Source organism: Alexandromys fortis, unplaced genomic scaffold (assembly GCF_014885135.2).
Source record: "Alexandromys fortis isolate MF-2015 unplaced genomic scaffold, M_Fortis_MF-2015_v1.1 scaffold_56, whole genome shotgun sequence".
Classification (NCBI taxonomy): Eukaryota; Metazoa; Chordata; class Mammalia; order Rodentia; family Cricetidae; genus Alexandromys; species Alexandromys fortis.
The window spans coordinates 2049970-2071188 of NW_026067935.1; the positions used below are offsets into that span (position 1 = coordinate 2049970).

Below are 21219 nucleotides of genomic sequence, written 5' to 3' on the forward strand. Positions count from 1 at the left end.
CTTGTCCCTCAGCAAGAGACTTGGCATCTGCCTCCCTCCTGGTTAGAGCGAGGCAAGAGTTCTTCCACGGAGCTACACCTCAGCTCTAGTTCCCACTCAGGCGGTCCTACATGTGTTTAAAAAACTTAACCGCACACAGTACTTGGGCATCAATTTTCTTGTAGAGAACTGCGCTTCCAGGGGCCACTCTGTCGACCCCAACTTCCTTTCTCTAGGGCTCAAGCAATAGCTACAGCTCATGTGTGTTTCCCCTCTCCCCTGCCCTCCTCAGTCATCAGAGGCTCCAGAGACAGAAGGACAGGGGTCCTGGACAGGGGTAGGGACACCTGGATGGCATCCTTGCTCTGCCTGTAGTAGCTGTGGCTGCGGTTGAGTGTCTGAGCCTCTGTAGCCCGGGTTTACTCCTCTGGGTGGGAAGTGAAGACTAGACCTGAGTCACAGCTGGTAGTGTAGAGAATGGGAGACAGTTGGTGACCTTGGTGACCGTGCTGAGCACAGGCCAGGTGTCCAATGAGTGTTCTGTCACTCCGTGCCTGTAGCCTATGGGTGTTACCCTGGACCAGTCGTGATGGCACTTCCTCTGAATGCTGCAGGCAGGTGAGGACTGAAATGATGCCCTGTTGGGAGGGCACTGGAGGATTGACAGGCAATTCCTCCTATCAGAGAAAATGTACCCTACCCATCTGTGGTCTACCTAACACAGCAGAAGTGACCTTTTCCCCCTCCCTCTTTTCTTTCCTTCTTTCCCTCTCTCCCTTCTTTCCTTCCTCCCTCTTTTTCTTCCTGGTTCCCATCCCTTCTCTCTCTCCCTCCCCCTTTCTTTCTTGTGGTGTTGAGATGAAACAGAGCTTCTGAATGGTAGACAATAGCTACCATTGAGTTGGACCCCAGCTCTGGAAGAAGATTTGTGGGAGCAGTAAAGCCATGCACCCAGGTTCTGGGGTTCTGGAATATTGGGCTTTTACCTCCTGCACCCACGAGCTGGGAAGCATTTGCTTGGCTGCTATGCCCAAGAGTCCTCCGACTTAAGTCTTTGGCAGGGTCTTGGGATGATGGGGGTCTGAGTCTTCAACAGGCTCTAAGTCTTTCTCCTCCTGCTGCTGGCTCAACCTATGCTTCAGCCTCCACGCTGGTGGAGTAGGCTACCGGGGCTATAGGCAGGGCTGACCCCACACCAAGGGTCATGGAATAACCTGGAGTGCCCAAGCATGCAGAGCACATGTTGGTTACTGATGCTGCACATAGAGGTTTGCTATCTGGAGTTCTTTTTTCGCTTCAAATCCCAGGATCGTTATATAAACAGAGCTGGGCTCAAGCACCTGTCATGCTAACTTGAAAAATAATTTGCAGTTGGATCCCGGCTCCGGATCTTACACTGAAATAAATTCCAGATGGACTAAAGGTCGGAAGGAGCCGGGTAAAATGCTAAGCCCATAAAAATAGTGAATGATTTACTGGGTGGGTGCCATAGGGAAAAGCGGAGCTGGGTGGCCTCAGGGCTTTTACTTTGATGGACACTCACCATGTGAGGGGAACGACTGGGGGAGACCCCAGGTGCTCTGGAGCAATAGTTGTGGTTCCTAGGAGGCTTCGTTCAACTCAGGCAGTGGAGTGGATGCAGCCTGCGGAAGAGCCCAGAGGCAGCCACTGAGGACTGGGGTCTCTCCATGATGGCTGTTGGTGAGACTGGCTTAGTGGGGAGAGCCAAGAAGCTGATGCAGGAAGAAGCAATTGTGCCAGAACCAGGACGTTCCCAGTGGGGCTGGCTTTCCTCAGACCGCTGTGGCCTTACCAGCTTTAGAGATGACAGTTCCCGTGTCCTGGGGGTCCCCTTCAGTTCTCAGGAAACCTGGCAGGCAGGAGGGAGCACTGGGAAGAAAGTAGGGTATCTGGGAGAAAGCCTTATGGCTGGTACACTTCTCAATCTCTGGTCCATGTGCTGGGAACCATACGTCACAACTGGTGTACTGTCCTGTAGCTGACCCATCCTGCAGCTGAGATTTCAAAGAAGCCTTGTAGGAGAAGCGACACTTTGTGTCTCTGTGTGTTCATGTGTGCAGGTGCACATGTGTACCTGTGAGTATGGAGTCCAAAGGACAACCTTGGGTGTCATTCCTTAGGTGCCACCTAACTTGTTTTGTATTTCGAGACAGTCTCTTATTGGGCTATAACTTGCCAAGCAAACTAGACTAGATGGTCAGCCATCCCCGGGGTTCTTCCATCTCCCAACAATTAGATTCATACCTGCGTGCCAATGTGCCTGGCTCTTCCTGTGCATTCTAGGGATTGAGCTCAGGTCATCTCACTGACTGTGATCGCCCAACCCTACACCCACGTGAGAACCTCTTATTCAGCCACAGTCTCCTGGATAGGAATCGGTGGGCTGTGCCGCTGTACTGAACGCAACTGGAATACTAAGGTGCGTTCCCGGGAGGTTTAGTGTATTGATCTTCTAGTCACTGGGTAGCATGTGTGACCAGCATGGAGCCACCAGCTTTTCTCAGAGGCCAGGACAGAAGACAATCTCACGGCATCAAGCCAAGCAGCATTTGAGTCCTAGGGAGATTAATTTCAGGAGGAAATCCCGATTCTATCATTGAAAATCCTCCTCAGGGGACCCCTGCGTGCAGGGAAGAATTTCAATCATGACAGTTTAATAAAGCGCCCACCGAATGAATATCCTCTGTGAGCAGTGTTGATCATGAGGCACCTTTGCAGACCCCTAGGGAAGCTGCAAACTGACTTCCATTTGGGGAGAAATCAAGAAATGCCCGTTTCTTTAAAGGCTCTGACCTCAACAGTATAATATATCCTGGGGACAAGCAAGAATTTGATGTATAGGAACATGTCCCAGTGTGTTACAAGACATCGAATCCCAAGGTACCAACTTCCACTCTCCCAAGACCTGTGCCCTTAGGATGGAAGGGCCCCCAGGTTATTTACAGTATCCCTGTGGCCTCCTGATAGAGCCCCCCCTTCCCATCACACCCCAGTTCTGATATCCTATATAACAAGCACTAGTGACACACAGTGTCCAGCAGAACGTGGTCTGTCCTGTTTGTGTTTTTGTTTACTCTTTAGAGGGGGATGATGTTAGTGATCTGCCTCACTGTAGTATACTTTAGTGTCCTTGAAGGTGAGTTTATTTGATAAAATATTAGAAGAACATGAATTGATCTTTATCAAAAATATTCCTACATGAACAGAATAATCAGGGTGTGGAATTGGCACTGGAGGAAGAAGAAATGTGTATGTGAGGGTTGAGAAACAAGGCTTGGGAAGAGCTGGATGCAGGACCACCAGGAAGAAAGACTTCTGCAGGGGGCAGGACCCCAGCTGGGTTTTGAAGATTGAAGAGGAGTTAGATGATGGCCTGGGAGGGAAGGCATTACAGACAGGGTGTAGAAACACCAGGAGCCAAAGTCAAGAAGGCAAATGGCAGCAGATGTTCTAAGGGCTGAGGCGCCTGTAGGGCTGGTGGAGGCATAGTGGAGGTGGAGGGGTGCGTGGTGAGGAGGAGGGAAGGAGGGGATAGAGTCAACAGGTGCTCCAGACTCCTGAGAAGCATGACCTGGGAGCTGCCACCTCTGCCTTTTCATTGTAGCCTGCAAATTTCCCTGGGGCTAGACAGCCAGGAAACTCAGGGAGCTTATAGGAGACCCACCCATTGAGTGTTTCCTGATTGGTTGCTGGGGCAGTCAGTCCAAGAAGCCACTCATACATTACTGTGGTCTTTTCTGGGCACTTTGTTCTTAGAATCTCAGGGTGCATGCTCAAATCCTGTGATGGAGGGGGAGCCAAGAGGGAGACATACAGACTAGCAAATGAAAGAGAATTGGTGTATGTGTCTGGGACCAAGCCACCCTAGCCTGACTGCCTTAAAGGGGACTGACCTTGACCAGCACCAGGAGAACGTGTTAGCTTACAGGGGCTACACTATTTGGTTTTAAACAGAAAGCAGGAAGTAAGACTTGGATAAAATCTTCTATTTCCTAAAAATGACTAATTAAAAAGATTAAAAAAAAAACCCAACTTTTAAATGAAAATGTGGGCAAGTGCTAGCTATGAGTTTGTTATCGGGTTTAGAAAGAGGTGTGGCCTCTAGTCATTCATCTTGGATCCAGCTACTAAAATAGGAAAGATAAGTCTCTCCCGTTCCCAACATTTTAAGCAGGTTTTAACAGGGCACAGGGCAGCTACTACTTCGCAGGGATGGAGTTGATGGTGAAGATGGTGATGATGGTGTTGGTGATGGTGCAACCAATACTTTAAAAGTGACTGATAGGTGCCAGGGACTTTCTGGGCAATATTCTGTCATTAACTCATTGAACCCTACCAACAATCCAAAAAAGAGGACCCTAATGCTGGGCCCCCTTACTGACCATCCTTTCTGTTCTGCAATGGATACATGGACAATGAGTTGGGAGGGGGTGCTCCAGGGGGACAGTGGCTTTGCGTGGGTGGCACAGGTGGTTCCCTGTGCTGTGTGACATGTTGCCACCATCCAGTTGGCTAGCACTAGGCTTCTACGGTACAAGGTGACGTCATTATTGTCACTGCCATTCCTCCTTCCCATCTTCCTCTCTCCCTGTCTTCTTTCTCCTTCTCTGCCCCCTTTTCTCTTCTATTTATTTCTTTTTGATAAAGGATCTCATCCTAGCTTAGTCTGGCTTGAACTTCACCTTGTAGCTCAGGCTGTCTGGGGGCATGTGGCTAGCCCCCTGCCTCACCCTCCCACGTGCTGGGATTATAGGAGCCACCACCCTTGTCACACCATTTCTTTAAGGAAAGTGTCTGAAGTCAGCTTTCCCACTGGGAGAAGTTCAAGAGGGATGTGGCTCCCCATTCACGGTCCCTGGTAGTGTCTGGATTGTTTCCAACTATGGCGCCCGTGGGATTGAGACCAGCAAGAACCGTTGTGGCAGCTGTGGCCGCAGCCAGCCTGAAGCCCCACTTCCTGGCCTTTGTGTTTAGAATGCGAATCCAATCAAACCCGTTGCTGCATCTGTCTCCAGAGTCAGGTGTGTCGATGTCCCCCGTTTTACAGGTGAGAAAACACAGAGTTGGAGCGATGGGTTAGAGACCAGTGTGCAGAGTGGCCTCAGGCTGTGGCCGGTGCTCAGGACAGTGTGGAAGACTGCAGTGTACTGAGGCTCATCCTGGCCTCCATGCCTGGCAGGGTAAACCTCTCTCTCTCTCTCCTTCCTTCCCAGCCACCAGGAAAGGTCCATCAGTCACTTTTTTTCCTTCTTAGACTTACTTTATTTTGCATATATGAGTGTTTTGCCTACATGTATTTCTGGTGTACCACATGCGTACCTCATGCTTAAGGAAGTGGTGAGCCTCCATGTGTGTCCTGGGAATCGAACCCAGGTCCTTTGTAAGAGCAAGAAGTGCTTTTAACCACTAAGCCAAACTCTCTGAGCCCCTATTAGACACTTAAAAAAAAATCTCTTCCCCTCCTGCTTTCTTGATTTGAGTCTCACTTTAGCTCAGGCCTATTGTTAACTCACTGTGCACTCAAGGTTGGTTTGGAACTCATGGCCCTCCTCCTGCCTCAGCCTCCAAAGGACGGGGATTTCAAGCATGGGTCAGCCTACCTGGCTCGTTCTTTAATCCATAGCTGGCTCATTCTTCAGTCTTTGGCCCCGATGGAACACAAAGTGCTTATTCTTCCCTCCTGGCTGTGGTGTCAGCTCTTTTCCCTGGGAAGGTCTCTGCATCCTGGCCCTGAGCCTGCGGGGCTGCGATGGAAGCCCATGTCTTGCAATTTCTTCCCTGGTGTGATGCGTTTAGGATTTGGGACTTCATTTATGCCATGTGGTGCCTGCATATGCCTAGGCAGCTCCGACTGCTGCTCCCAGCAGCTTGTGTTAAAGAGCTTGCGGCCCCCCTCTCATCCTGCCAGTGCCTAGCATCGCCTTGTCTTAATCCTCCTCTCTGCAGCTTTCCAGGCCCAGCAGGACACTTGGCTAGCTAGCAGGAGCAGTACTGTCTGGCTTGATTCTCCTTTTTTGGGCGATTGCTTCGGTCTGAGTATGAGCAAGCACATGTACACGCACCCCCAGGCACCATCTGCTTCTACTGGAGGAGGTAAACACCTCCACTTTGCTCCAGAGCCATCACTGCAGGGCTCGGGCCAGCATATCATAGCACCTGAGCTGCTCTTGGGACTTGGGGGGAACAATCTACTGAGACCCCAGATTTGTGGGGTATGGAAGTCACAGTTCAAAGTGGGCCCCTGATAGTATGGGAACCATTTCTTTCTTTCTTTCTTTCTTTTTTAAAATTTATTTATTAAAGATTTCTGCCTCTTCCCCACCGCCGCCTCCCCTTTACCTCCCCGTCCCCCAATCAAGTCCCCCTCCCTCGTCAGCCCAAAGAGCAATCAGGGTTCTCTGCCCTGTGGGAAGTCCAAGGACCACCCTCCTCCATCCAGGTCTAGTAAGGTGAGCATCCAAACTGCCTAGGCTCCCACAAAGCCAGTACGTGCAGTAGGATCAAAAACCCATTGCCATTGTTCTTGATGTCTCAGTAGTCCTCATTGTCCGCTATGTTCAGTGAGACCTGTTTTAACCCAGGCTTTTTCAGACCCAGGCCAGCTGACCTTGGTGAGTTCCCGATAGAACATCCCCATTGTCTCACTGTGTGGGTGCACCCCTCGCAGTCCTGAGTTCCTTGCTCGTGCTCTCTCTCCTTCTGCTCCTGATTTGGACCTTGAGATTTCAGTCCGGTGCTCCAATGTGGGTCTCTGTCTCTGTCTCCTTTCATCGCCTGATGAAGGTTAATATTCAGGAGGATGCCTATATGTTTTTCTTTGGGTTCTCCTTCTTATTTAGCTTCTCTAAGAACTATGGGAACTATTTCATTTGTGAGTGCGTACAATGGTTTTGTCCCCCAGCACTAAGTCAGGCCCTTCTTTTGCCTGCTGGCCCAGTCTCCCTGCTCCCTCCTTCCTCCTTCTCTCCCTTTCCTACTCCCCTCCCTCTTCTTTCTTATCATACTTTGCTTTGGCCCTGTGGTATTCAAGTCTGCATTAAAAGACCCAGAAAGCTCCAAGAGATATATTTTCATGCTCAAAATAAGATCCAAGGTTCTTAGCACAGCCACAGGACACGCCCATCGGCAGCTCCTCCCTCTCCCCCACGATCCACCCCAAGGCTGTCCAGCCTAGTCTCACCAAAGGCTCACTGTCTTCCAGTCTGTCCCCACTCCATGTCTTCACCAGCCTGGCTTCTGTCTGTAGCACTTTTCCCTGAAGAGCCACGTCAGCGCCTTCCTTATCTCGCTTGGCTTCCATCTTCCCTGGCTTGGTGTCCTGGTAAGCTGCCATCTGGGGGAGGAAGGCACAGGAGGGTTATTTTCAACCACTAGACTCTCGTGGACCTGGGCCAGACAGAGACTCTCATGACCGCCCTCAGGGGCTGCTATGAGCTGATACAGGGCGGCCCTGGCTGCCCACGCGCCTAACCCATTCTTCCAGTAGCTCTTCCCTGTTCAGATTTTGCAGTATGCTCCCTGGCCTGTGTGTGGTACCCACGACAGTTTTTTTTTTTTTCTCACACGAGGAGAGTGGCACTTTTTCTCTAGTGTGGTGCTCAATGCCTGGAACAGGCCTGGCAGTCGCGGGTATCCGGGGAATTCCAGGCGCTAGTGATAGTCGCACATAGAGGTGTCCGGGGCAGCAGTGTCTGTGACGGCGGCAGCAGACTGGGACGAGGGTGCGCTCATCACTAGGCTGGGACTCTGTCTCTTCTGTTGCTCATAGGGCTGTTGATTCTTGGAGCTGTCTGCAGAGCCTAGGGCATGCTGTGGTGATAAGTGACCCCCTGCCTCTGCAGTTTTCACAGCCTGGGGAAGCTCACTTCTCGCTCCCACCACCCACCACCTGTCCGTTCTGATTTGCTGGAACCTCTGCTCTGCTGCTGCCCCACAGGGACCTAGGCTCATCTGGCGCTTTCCATGTGGGGGAGAGAGGTGTTTAGGTGATCTGCCCTCCAGTCTCGGGTGCTCAACCCCTCAGCTACACTGGGCTGAGAATAGACCATATGGTCCATCCTGTGAAGGTGTCCCTGGCGGAAAGACCCAATCGAAGCTTTGCACAAGGGTAACCGTCGCAGCGCTTGGGAAAGGAGCTGAGCTGAGGGTGAGGGTAAGGGTGCAGATGGAGCTGCTGGAGTCACCAGGCACCCTGTTCCACATCCAGCAGCAGAGGCCCCAGAGTCTTCCCATGAGCCCAGCACCACAGTCCTGCTTGTTGTAGCTGAGTTTACTTCTGGAGCCCTCAGAGGTCTGCTGCTGGTGCCTGGGGCCCCAAGATGTTCGGGGGCTGCCCTCAGAGAGGTACAGTCTCAGAGGAGCAATACTTGGTCTGGAGGCCACCCACCCACAGTGCTCCTTGATATAAAACAAAAACAACAATTGTAGTAACCACTTCTCCAGGAGTTTCTTTATCTTAATGTTGGTCTCTCTATCCTGGGGAGAGACTCATTTCACCAATGAGTCAGCCATTCTTCCACCTTCGTCTTGATTTTGGCACCATGGGCGATGCTTCTCCACTTAGGATGAGTTAACTTAGGATATGAGAAAAATCACTGTGCAGCTGGGCTAGAAGGCTGAGCCAGGAGGCTAGTCTGGGGTTCAGGCTAAGCGCAAGGGCAGCTTGGGCAACCTTTCAAGTCTGTCTCAAGATAAAAAAAAAAAAATAGAGAATCTGAGATATGGCTCAGTTGTCAACTACTTGCCTAGAATGCACGAGACCCTGTGTTCAATTCCTGTTACCGGTACCACCTAAAAAATGACTAATGAGCTTGGGAAGGCCATTCTCTCCCTGAACTGGCTCTCAATCCATCATACACCTGGGAGGGTGACACAAGGCTACTTGCCGTTTAAAAGGACGGTCAGTCTGCTGAGAGGGTGGCAGGGACAACTCGGGAGACCCCTGCAAACAATACTGAGCCAGTGAGCGTGTGGCAGAGGTGGGCTGTAGCATAGGTATAAGTAAATATTATGGACACGGTGATTCTTCTGGGATCTGTTACAGCAGGTGTTTAAACTTTCCAATGCTATTGGTTTGGTACTGAACTCAAGTTCTAACACAGCCTCCATCCTGGGTCAGCACTTTCATAGGTCATCCCTCATACACTTGCCTCTTTATGTCTTTGAAAGGCTTCATTCAAAGCAAGAGGGAGAGGCTGAAGAGATGGCTTAGTGGTTAAGAGCCTGTGCTGTTTTTGTAGTCGATGTGAGTTCAGTTCCCAGCACTAATGTTGGTAGGCATACAATGGCCTCTAGGGAATCCGGAGCCCTCTTCTGGATGTTGTGGGTACTGCATGCACATGTATACTCCCTCATACACATAGTTAAAAATAAATATTAAAAAAGAATTGGGAAGACTGAACCTTACCCTACTGACCTTTATTGTCTTATTTAAAGAATTTATTTACATGTATGGCTGTTTTGTCTGCATGTATGTCTTTGTACTGTATACAGTGTCTGGTGGTGCCTGCAGAGGCAAGGCAAGGGTATCAAATCCCCTAGACTTGGAGCTAGAGATGGTTGTGGGCCACCATGTGGTGACTGGAAATTGAACCCAATTCTCTTTACTGTGGAACTTTTCTCCAGCCTCCCATTGACCTCCTCTCTGGTATTCAGGCCACCGTCAATGAGGTACCCTTGTCTTTCACAGCGTTTGAGCTGGTTGAGCATCCTGTTCAGATGAACCCAGCCTGGACTGTCTGGCTGACGGTTTTGCTGAGGAAAAGCTGGGTATGGGGAAGTGGGTGCTATGACCTACCAGGTCACTTATTCATGGGAGAGCACCACAGACTGCTTTAAAGAGTGCTGACATCATGAGAGAAGCAGGGTGGGCTCTTGTGCCATGTGTACAGATAACTCACAAATGAATTTTGCAAAGCTCTTAGACATAGGCCCAAACCCTGGACAGTGATGTTTCCTTGTTAAATTCCACATGGCACCCAGGACTGCCAGCTTCTGATTTTGCCTTTAAATGAAGGAAACAGGGAGCGGAGTGGACAGGACATGGGCCTGTGCCCACATCAGTCATGCTGACCCAGCTGTCACAGACTTCTGCTTGGATTACGTGCAGGGCACAGGGAGTCTATGCACGCTGCACAGTACTCCTGTCTTCCACATTTCCCTTCTTTTTGGAAGTGGCCAAAGAGTTGTGACAAGTCATCACATGCAGACAGCTCCCCGGAGAGGAGACTCGTGCTTACTGTGGCCATTGCCTTCCCTGTTCCTGTTCAGCAGAGTCCTGTGCCTTTTCAGACATCCGTCCCTTTTCCTAGTCTCCATGTATATCGAGAGTGGGGACAAGAGGAGCCTGAAGGCTCTTGAACAAAGGTTTCCCCTTTATCCTCGGGAACCTTCCAGCACCCCCCTGCTCCCCCATGTCATGTACTTCCATGCAAATATTCCTAGCTTTGTTAGACCCATTTAACTGCAGCCCAGGTGTCAGTCTGTCTCACACGTGGGGACAAGTAGAGGCTGGTCACTTGTTATTCCTGAGGCTGATCTGCTTTGGGGGCTTACAGCTCTGTGTGTGCTCCCAAGTCTCCTGATATACAGTGGGATGTTGTTGTTTCTTATGAACCATTCTGACCTCTCTCAAGGACTTAGTCAACACATAAGCACCCCAAGTTCCTTGGTGGGTGGCTTTGAAGCAATTTCATGGACTCTCTTTTCAGGTTAGACTCCCGTTTCACTTGCTGAGTCCTCAAAAAAGACTGCGAGATCAACAGGCACCTGTTTTAAGATCTAAGAGGGTTCACAAAGTGGTATTTCTTCTGCCTGTGTCTAATGATGCTAGTCAGCATGAACCTTGCTCCCATAGAGTCAGTAGAACTCTATGACTCTACTGGTAGGAAAGGGGCCTTGCTTGAAATGGATTTCTAGGCTTTAGAAGGCAGGACTTGGATGGATATTAGCCTTCAGGAGCACTGGAAGGTGTAGCCCATCTTGACTTCCAGTCTCATGCTCTCTGCTTCCTGTTTAAGGTTATGTGAGTAAGAGCTTCTTCATACTCATCTCCCGTGGATACTGTTATGCCTCCATCACTAGGATAGACTGAACCCTTTGCACCTGTGAGACAGAATGAAGTCTCCCTCCATTAAGTTGCTGGTGTTAGGAATTTTTGTCATCGATGCAAAAGTAACTGCTAATACCAACTGGGAGAGCATCAACCCCGAGCCTCCCTTCTGGTACTGGTGGCAGCTAACAATCTCGAGTGGTCCTTGTCTGCAGAGTCCCACCCCAATCTCTGCCTCAGTCCTCATAGAATCCTCTGTCCTTCTCCTTCTGTACCTTCAAACTGTCCTCTTGAAGAAGGTCAGCAGGTATATGGTTGCAGGCTATCCTCCCCCAGTGCAACCTTATTCTAAATTAGACTAGCCCATGAGCCTGTCTTCAAAGAGAGCAACTCTGGAATCTCAATATAGGGAACTGGTGGTTTGGCCCAATTCACCCCCCACATACGCATACGGTTATGAGGAATTTTTATTGGATTCTTGGGTGCTGGGTGGGGTAAGATGTTTTAGGTCCTAAGGGTTGATTTCTACCAGTGGCTTCCCCTTTCAGAAGCGGATCTTCATTTGATATAGCCGCATAGAATGTGAGGAGCTCTCATGGCTTGTGGTGTGAGTCTTGGGAAGGAACAGGTACACAGGAGAAAAATCTTGTTGCCATCCAGGTGTGTGTGTGTGGTGGCTCCTGATAAGGTTATTCCAAGTGAGATTGGGTTCTCAGAAGGTCCCAGAGGACACGAGGCCGTGCCTGGTGAAGGGCCTGGTTGCCATGGCTGGATGTAGCTAGGGACTCTGCTCCACATCTAAGAGTCATCCAGAGAGAAGGCCAAGTGGGTTAGCCTTGCAGAACTCTGGATACCCAACCCAACTAGGTCTTTACCAAAGATGGAGGCAGTCCGGACAAGATTAAGAAAGGGGTTTTATAGGAGTCATGGCCCTGAATCTGAAACATACTGGAAAGAGCAAGGGAAGCAGAAATCCACCTGCCGCGAAGCCTGGCTCTGGGACTGCTATCATCTTTGTGGTATCTGTTATACTTGCCTTTCCCAGGAGGTGAAACCCTGGCATTGGTACCTTATCATCTCGGTCCCAGGGAGGGAGTGACTTCCTGTTTACTGTGAGCAAATATTGCCTTTCAATAAATCCATATTTTTGGTATCATAACTGGGGGTAGGGGCGGAAGACCTGTGATCATTAAGGCTTCCTGCTAAGAGATCCATTAACAACTTGGGAGGGACGCAGTATCGCTCACTGGCCTGGAAAAGTCCGAACCATGGAAGAGAAGAGAGCTGGGCCCCAGATGGGCTGCACAGTGTCGGGGTCGGACTTTGACTCGCGGTCTCCAGGGTGAAGTGACCCATAGCTAGCATCCTCAGCAGCCAGGCTGCAGCCTCACGCAGTAAGAGACGGGAAGAACACATGCAAAACAGTACAGGAGCTGGCGCCCTGTGCTGTCTCAACCTACCTCAAAGGAAGCTAGCCTCTGGCCTGTGTGGCTACTTCAATTTCATGGCCAAGCTGGCAAGTCATTTGAGTGACAGATTTTGTTTGCAGAAACATATAAAGTGACAGTTTCAGGAAGGAATGTGTCTTGGGGGCTCCTTAGGAATCCAAGGCTAGGGCTATAGCTCAGTGGTAGGGCACTTACTTGCCTGGCATGTATAAGGTCATAGGTTCAGTCCTCAGCACTGCTGGGTTAAAAAAAAATCAGGATGTCCCTGGGTTTCAGAGATCAGTATCCTTCCTTCCCATTTTGTCATCTGTCTAAGTCTCAGGAGTTGTTGCCTCTGGTAACCTCATAAAAAGGGTCACCTGCCCTTGACTTTGAGACAGCCCATCCAGGTAAATCCTGATTGACCACGCCTCTGCCATCTTCCTTCCCCTCTAGGAGCCCCCCCCCCAGCTGGGCTAACAAATGTCCTTCACCTTGGGGGTCCCAAGGATGGTGTCTGCTGTTGTCAGCACTCACACGCCCCAGATCTGGCTCACCTAGAGGGTGGCAGCGGTTGATATGAGCCTGTCCCCGTCCCCGGCAGAAGAAAGCCAGCTTCCAGCAGCTGTGTTTGTTCACGTGGGGAGGTGCTCCTGTTGAGGATCATAAAATATTATGATCCCATATGTCCCGCCAACCACGTCTGTTTCCACTTTTGTCTGGTGTGCGTGTTATAACCCTGTTAGGAGCTGTCCTCGGGGAGACAGTGAGGGACGGCTCGGTGGTGGACCGACTCCTTTGGGTGACAAGTGTTTACATGCAGCTGCAGGAAGCCTGGGCTGGTGTCTGGCTATCGCCGCTGAGCCTCACCCCCAGGCGATCTCCACCGTGGTCGTGTTCAAGGTGGACAGACGTGTTCTCTCCAGGCGCCCTGCGCAGGGCAATGACGATGCGTACGTACGGTGCATGTATGCAGCCCCGTGAGGCTGGAGCTCTGTCAGGCTCACTTTACAAAGGGAGAAACTGAGCCACAGGAGCTTGAACAGAAGCTTAGGTTTTACTCTTTCATTAAATAAAAAAGTGTGTGTGTGTGTGTGTGTGTGTGTGTGTCTGCCATAGATGTGGAGGTGGGAGTTGGTTCTCTCCCTTTACCACATGGGTTTCAGGGTTGACTCACAGGTTGTCGGCCTTGCCAGCAAGCGCCTTTACCTGCTGAGGTGTCTTGAGGCCTTGTACAGCTTACTTACGACTGGCTGTGGAGTACAGGAACTGGAGGGAGAGGCAGTCTGGCTTAGCCTATGGCCTTGTCCCTTTTGTAGCATCCTTTCAAGACAGCAAAGGTGACAGTATTGTCTGTGGACAAGTCTTGGGAAAGGGGAGGGGCTTATGGATGACGAGTATTATTCTTTAAAGACAGCAGCATGTGCTGCTATTGCCATGTCGTAAGTCACCCCAGGCTTGTGTCTTCAGAGGGTTCCCATGGCTTGTCCCTGTGGGTCAGGAGTGGTGAGTGACACCTTGAACAGGGCCTACTCTGGGTCTGACATAGGCTCATAGGCAAGGTGTCACCTGGAGTTGGCAATGACCTGTTCTCAAGCTCACCCAGAAGTGACCCGCCTTCTACTCACATGGCTGAGCATCCCTGGCGGCTGGACAGGCAAGGCTGAGGTGTGGCTCTGAGTGTTCCAGCCCCTCATGGGACTTCCAGGGGTTTCTGCTTTGTGGACACATTGCCTGTTTTCTCACTGGTCTTCGTAGAACCTTCCTGGCATGTGTTTATGTCTAAGGGAGCCTGGGTATATGGGAGGAGGGGCCCCTATCCTGCAGGGCTTTCATCTTAACTTTCACGCTTGCTGTGGCCTGACTTCCAAATAAGGCTGCCCTCTGGGAGGTAGGATCAGCAGGTCAATGCGTGACTCTGGTGGCAGGGAACACAGCTCACCACACAGCAGGTCATGTGTGGGTGAGGTCACAGAGCCTGACATATTTGACAGACATCTCCTGGCCTGTGGTCAATCCTACGGGTAGCTCAAGAACTGACCCTATGTTTTCATCTCCACTCTGTCCTGAACGGTGCTGATCCAACCTTGCCTGAGACTCAGCCAACCCTGTGGATGCCAGCCACCACTGCTTGCTGCAGCTGACTGCCTTCTGGGGGTAGTGAGTGAGTAACATCCTAGAGCTGGGACAGGAGAGAGCTGTTGGGAAGATGCACCTTGCCAGGCCCTGTAGCGTAGAGCCATTCGACTCAGCTTCCCGGATTTCCCAAGATTCTCCATCCTCCAAGCTCCTTGCTCTCCCCAACTCCTCTCTCCTCTCTATCTTCCTTCCCTGGGTCCTCCCAAATTCTCCTTCCTGGCTCCATCCCTCATCCCAGCTCCTCTCTCCTTTCTTCCCTCACCCCAGCCTTTCCCTCCCTCCCAGCCCTTCCTCACACCAGCTCTTCTTGTCTTTGATCCTCTCTAACCCCAGCTACTCCTTCACCTCAGCTTCTCCCTCTTTCCAGTTCCCCATGCTGGGCTCCTCCCTTCTTCTGAGTCATCTGTCACCCCACTCCTCCCTAGCCCATTGTGCTCAGGGCTGTAGTCGCTTTCCATAGTTGCTCAGCCAGTTATCTCTGGTACCTGAGCATCTCTGCTGGGACCTGAGCTCTGCCCACGCCCTTCAGAATAGCTCCTTCATTAACTGTCTGGAATCCCAGCTGCAAGTGCCATCTGTCCCGACAGCATCTTCTGAGGCCGCTTCCTGAATTCCTGTCGTTCGTGGGAGACAAATGGCAAGAGGGATGTTTCACAAACAGAGTAGCTCCTGGGTCTCAGGGTTCTTGGATGCCACCTGAGTCACTGGATATGGAGCTATTCTGAGCTTGTTCCGTGTATTGTGGGTGTTAATGAAGGTCTGGCTACACAGAGCATGTATCATGTGTCCCCAGGGGAGGTCTGCCCATGGCATGATTAGAAAGGAAAGAAGTCTTTGCGTTAAAAAAGGAGCTGTTCAAAAAGCTAAGACCCCCCCTACGTCAGTACAGCCTAGGTGGGAAACTAACTCCACATCACCACCTTGGATTCTTTTCTTGCCCAAAGTACAAGACTGATAGATGCACCTGCCTCCCCAAGTGGTTGTCGTGACAACCACAGAGTTTCCTTTTGGGCACCGCTTAGCCTGGCTCGCCACCACCACCGTATTTATAGAAGCGGGCCTCGCCCGTTGCCTTTTGTGGTTGCTGTTCAGAACGCAAGCAGACGGTAGTGAAGTTCTACCAGACGTGAAGTGTGCTATTTCCGGGGTCTCTGACAAAGTCTCACTCATGGCTCTAGTGACTGGCTTTAGTTGGCATGAACTGTTTCATGCAGCCATCTTTCCAAGGTTAGGGCCATAAAAAAACCATTAAATTCCTACTGCAGAGTCAACTAAGCTGTAAGCTACAACTCTCGGCTGCTAAATGCTAGAAGTCAAAGGCAGTGTGTTGTCAGTCCCGCCTATCACCACTTGCATGCAGAAACCTAGGAAGCAAATACAAGACGGCTGTCGGGTTTCAGTCCGTATTGCCACCGAAGCTTACGAGGGGTGGGGTAATAATTTATGTTGTAAAGCATTTAATTCTTGCATAAAATATACACTTCTATTAAGACTGAAAAAAAATAAATTCCTACTGCAAATCAGAGGCCAACTTGGGGGAACCACAGTCCCCTACGGGTAGAGCTTAATTTTAGATTTTGGAAACCTTTGTGTCATTTCTGAGAAGTGTCAGAGGTATAACTCTGCCTGCAGACGAAATGCAGCGGACGTATGCACAGGAGCTGTGTACAGCTCCTCGCCACAGAAAGTGCCGTTAGCTTCAGAGGCCCGAAGACGAGGTAAGGTCACCGTGTTCGGGACAGCAAGCGGCGGGCGTCGTGCAGTCTGGTTGCCACGTCTCTGCAGCCACTCAAGATGCAGTGGAAATGCTTTTTCCTCCCAGGGCTTTCATGCTGAATTCTTAGTGTTCAGTGGGATGGACTTTCCGTCTTAACAGAGGAAGAGGTCTCCAAGGGCATCTGTAGCACTGGGTAAATGGTTGCATGAGCAAGCTCTGGGGTCAGAGCCCCTTTTTAAAACCCCAGCTCCACCGTCACCTTCCTGTGTGACCCCAGCAAGTTAGTGAACTGTTCCGCAGTAGCTTTCTCTCGGTCAGATGGGTGTGATGGGGACACTGGGCCCACAGAGTCATTGTAGACTTTGAATGAATGAGTCCAAGTTGAAGAAATGCCTAGGGCCAGCAGAATGGCTCTGTGGGCAAAGGTGTCTGCTGCTAAACCTGATCATCTAAGTTCAATCCTTGGGATCCACAAGGTGGAAGGAGAGAATCAGCTCCTGCAAGTTGCCTTGTGACGTCCACACATGCACCATGATGTGCATTGTGTACAGGCTCGCACACGTGTATGAATGTACATGTGTGTGCATGTACTCCCAATACATGTTTAGTGTTTTTGCTCAAGAATGCCTTCATAGTCCGCTTCTTTTGTATCTGGCTCATTTGGTGTGTGTGTGTGTGTGTGTGTGTGTGTGTGTGTGTGTACATGTGTGTACGTATGTATGCAGGTATAGATGCACCTGTGTGTGGAGTACACATGTGTGTGCAGGTATGTGGCAGTCAGAGGCCAATCTTAGTGTTATTTTATAGGTGTCACCTGCTTTTCATCCACTTTATATCTTGAGATAGAGGTTTCACTGTCCTGGGACTCACCAAGCAGGCGAGGATGGCTGGTTAGAGAGCCTCAGGGATCCCCCTTTTCTGTCTTCCTGGCTGTGGGATTTTAAGCATGTACCACCATGTTGGCTTTTATTCATGGATGCTGGGGATTGAATTCAGGTCATCCTGCCTACAAGGCAAGCAGCTTACAAACTCCATCTACCAGTCCTTGGTTCTGGCCTTTATGTCCTTTTGACCGAGTACCTGTTGTTGGGCATGCATGTATGATGTATGTGACCCTTGCACGGGGCATGCCAGCAGGGCTGTGGGGTTTACTCACGAACATGAGATGTCCCACACAGCTCTCACCATTTGCCTATGTATTCTGCTGGCCTCGGCCAAGTGCTGATAACGTCTGGCATTTTTCTGGCCACTTGCTATGAACTCAGCCAATGTAGATCATACCACTTTGTCTCCAGAAAAGCTCTGTGGGGTGAATTAGACCCGTGGGAGCTGAAGGTCACAACAGGACTGGTATCAGAGCTCTTGGGGGGCTGTCTTCCAGTCACAACTTGAATAATGCCCACGGCTCAGTCAGTCTAGGCCAGTGGTTCTCAACCTTCCCTTTAATACAGTTCCTCATCTTGTGGTGATGTCCCCGCCCCAACAACCATAACACTATTTTCATTGCTACTACATAACATTATGTAATTATGCTATTCTTATGTATCATAATGTAAATATCTGTGATGCAGAACACCTCATATGTGACTCCCGTGAAAGGGTCAGTCAATTCCCAAAGGGGTTGTGACCCACAGGTCGAGAGCCACTTCTCTGGGTGCTCATAGATCCACTGACCACTGTTAAGGATCAGTGGAGAAGACTCACATAAACACTTGTCTGTGTGTTTATCTCCTGAAGTTTGTGCAGCTCAGTCTGCACCACCAGGGAGGACTGCTCCATCCTCATTGTATATGGATCCTTAGGGCCAGTACTGCGCATAAGCCACCATGGACAGATGACTCTCGTTCCCAGCTCTAAGCTATCAACACCACGATTATTGTGGGAAGCCTTCCCCTATATCTTAGACAAGCCCTTTTCTGAGAGTGATTTTATCACTGTCTTGAAAAGGAGTTTTCCTTTATAAATATAGAAAGACAAGATGACATGTGCCGAAGGTAACTTGGAATTTATGGTGGGAACATTTGACTGCTTTTTGGTTGGGCTCAAATGTCCTCCACTGGCAGGGCTGGAGAGATGGCTCAGCAGTTAAGAGCACTGGCTATTCTTCCAGAGGACCCAGGTTCAATTCCCAGCACCCACACGGCAGCTCATTACTGCATGTAACTCCAGCTCCAGAGGATCCAACACCCTCACACAGACATTCATAAAGGGAAAAACACCAATGCACATAAAAATAAAAGTAATAGTATATAAATCATTTTTTTAAAAAAGTCCACTTACATTTACCCCATTTAACTAAACAGATTCAGAGAATGTGGGCTTTTTGAGTCTTTTAACCTGACATAGGCAGCAATGATATCCGTTACATTATAAGCAATTCTTCCCAATTTAATGACCTGGGCATGGCTTCTAATCACGTGGGCCATGAGAAAGAGAAGCAGGGATGGTTGGGTATAAGCCAGGCTGGGGCAGCCTTTCTGAAATCTCTCCCACACCATGACAAATTCCTAGCATTAGTTTAATATCTAAAAAGATGGGTCTTGAGGACTTCATTTCAGGATACTGTGGCATCCTCAGTAACCTCCCTTCCCCCACCCCCTCCAGAGCAGAAGCTGTAATCCTCCAGCCTTGCTACCTGGCCAGGAGGCTTCTGTGGGCTTTATTGTATCTTGAGGCCATAACCAGAAGCCTAAGTAGTTCCCTCAGGAAGTGTTGGTGTAAGATGAAAACCTTGGATGGACATAAATCAAGATTTATCTTCCCAAACAGTCCGTACAGCCACGCCCAAGAGCCCCACCCCACCCTGTAGCTCAACGTCATTATTTAGCTAGAAAATCAACATCGTTAAGGAACACTAAAGGAATTCAGGGCTTGGAGGATGTTGCAGGGGCATACATGGGCATACACACACATGCTTCAAAATGTAGCTTGCTGTCTTTACACAGAGCCTGCTGCCTACAGGGAGAGCAAGCAGAGCCTGTTCCCTCAAAGGCTTTAGCAGGGAAGACTTGGAGAAAATGTGGAGCTTTTACAGCCTACACTCCAGGTCACTGTCTGCAAGAGCGGGTGTAAGGAAATGTTCCTTCTGCACATGGGACTCTCACAGCAAGTCACTCCCCAGTACCACAGGACAACGGGGAATAGACAGAGGTTCTCAGCCTTTCTGGTGCTGTGACCCCTTCAATACAGTTCCCCATGTTGTGGTGACCCCCAACCATAAAATTATTTCATTGCTACCCCATAACTGTAATTTTGCTACTGTTATGGTTGTGAACAATAACATAAATATGTGATATGTGACCCCAAAGGGGTCGTGACCCACAGGTTGAGAACCCCTGGAACAGAAGCAATGTGGGACCCCAGGGCGCTCTCTTTTCCAGCAGAGGTGACAGGACTGGGGAACATTGGGGTGGCTGACACTTTCAGTTTCTCCGGAGGGGCCATGTTATCTATATAAAGTATCTTGGTTTTGGAGTGTGGGCTAATAAATTACATGCCAAAGGAATCTCTTACACAGCCATTATGTGTGTGTGTGTGTGTGTGTGCATGTGCATGCATGTGTGTGTGCATGTCTGCCTAAGAGTGTGTGTGTGTGCACGCACACGCGTGTGTATGAATGGCTGTGCTTACGTATAGCTATGGCTGCACATGGACAGTTTTGCCATGTTGCGAAGACTGCCTCTGGAGCAGAATAAAAAAGATAAAAGCCAAGCCTGCTGAGACATGCTTTTAATTCCCTCCCTCTGGAGGCAGAGGCATGTTAAAACTCTGTGAGTTCAAAGCCAGCCTGGTCTGCATAGGGAGTTCCAGGCCAGCCAGGGCTATATAATGAGACACTGCACCCCCGTAAAACCCCCAAATTAAAAACAAAAACAACAACAAAAATGTAAACTAGAACGTTGGCGGGAAGAAACAAGCTGTGACTCTGTGGGTGGTGAATGGTATCGCTGAAGGACGCAGCCCTAGCCCACGAGGAAGATATTTGGTGTGGGTGCCTCCCCTCCCCCTCTTCTACCCTCCCCTCCCACATTTTCCCCTCCTACCCTCTCCTGATCTCCTCCTCTCTTCTCCCTTTTAGCTTTTGAGGTAGTGTTTCTCCTGTATCCCAGGCTGCCTTGTGTTTATGACCCTCCTCTTCAGGAACGCTGAGATTATAGGTGCTCAATACCATGTTGGACTCAATTCTTTATATAAATTTTGTTTAATTTTTTGCTTTTAAAGTTATCTCTTAGACTTTGGAAGTGATTACTCTATTGCATTTTAAGCTCCTATACATACTTATTCATCCATCCATCCATCCATCCATCCATCCATCCATCCATCCATCCATCCATCCATCATTATGTTTGTGCAGCCATATGTACATGTATATGTAAGCCATAGGTTATGTGTGGAGGTCAGAGGACAGCTTGTGTGAGTTGGTTCTATCCTTCCACCTTGTGGATTCTGGGGATTGAACTCAGAAGGCTGTTGGGCTTGGTGGTAGACACATTTACCTGCTGAGCCACTAACTCTTTTGGATCAACCCCAAATGAGGCTTTCTGTTTCTCCTGATAGCATGAAGCAGGTAAGAAACCACAGAGCTGCAGAGTATGACACCACTAATGTCTGCATAAAAACCAAGAGCAGCCATGCTTTCGAGTGCCGTGTCATGACAGGTGACATGGACTGCTGACCTGCAGACGGCTTGTTAGCTGTAAAGAAGTCACTTCAGGGGACCTGCCAGTGGTGACATGTCTCCTCCTCTTCTTTTTCTTTTTCTTTTTCTTTTTCTTCTTCTTCTTCTTCTTCTTCTTCTTCTTCTTCTTCTTCTTCTTCTTCTTCTTCTTCTTCTTCTTCTTCTTCTTCTTCTTCTTCTTCTTCTTCTTCTTCTTTCTTCTTCTTTC

The 21219-nt window shown here is 49.7% G+C and overlaps 1 protein-coding gene across 6 annotated transcripts in view; it reads left to right on the forward strand.

The window, feature by feature from the left end:
* Rimbp2 (RIMS binding protein 2) overlaps positions 1 to 21219 on the forward strand; it is a 192733-nt gene that overhangs the window by 69396 nt on the left and 102118 nt on the right. For 4 of the 6 annotated variants that reach the window (XR_007592534.1, XM_050146316.1, XM_050146320.1 and 1 more), the window contains exon 1: positions 7187 to 7321. The exons of 1 other annotated variant lie outside the window; for it this stretch is intronic. The gene's annotated coding sequence lies outside the window, so the exon portion shown is untranslated. Of the gene's footprint in view, positions 1 to 7186; positions 7322 to 14491; positions 14642 to 21219 lie in introns of those variants that run through there. One more of the 6 variants, XM_050146318.1, reaches the window with a different exon arrangement.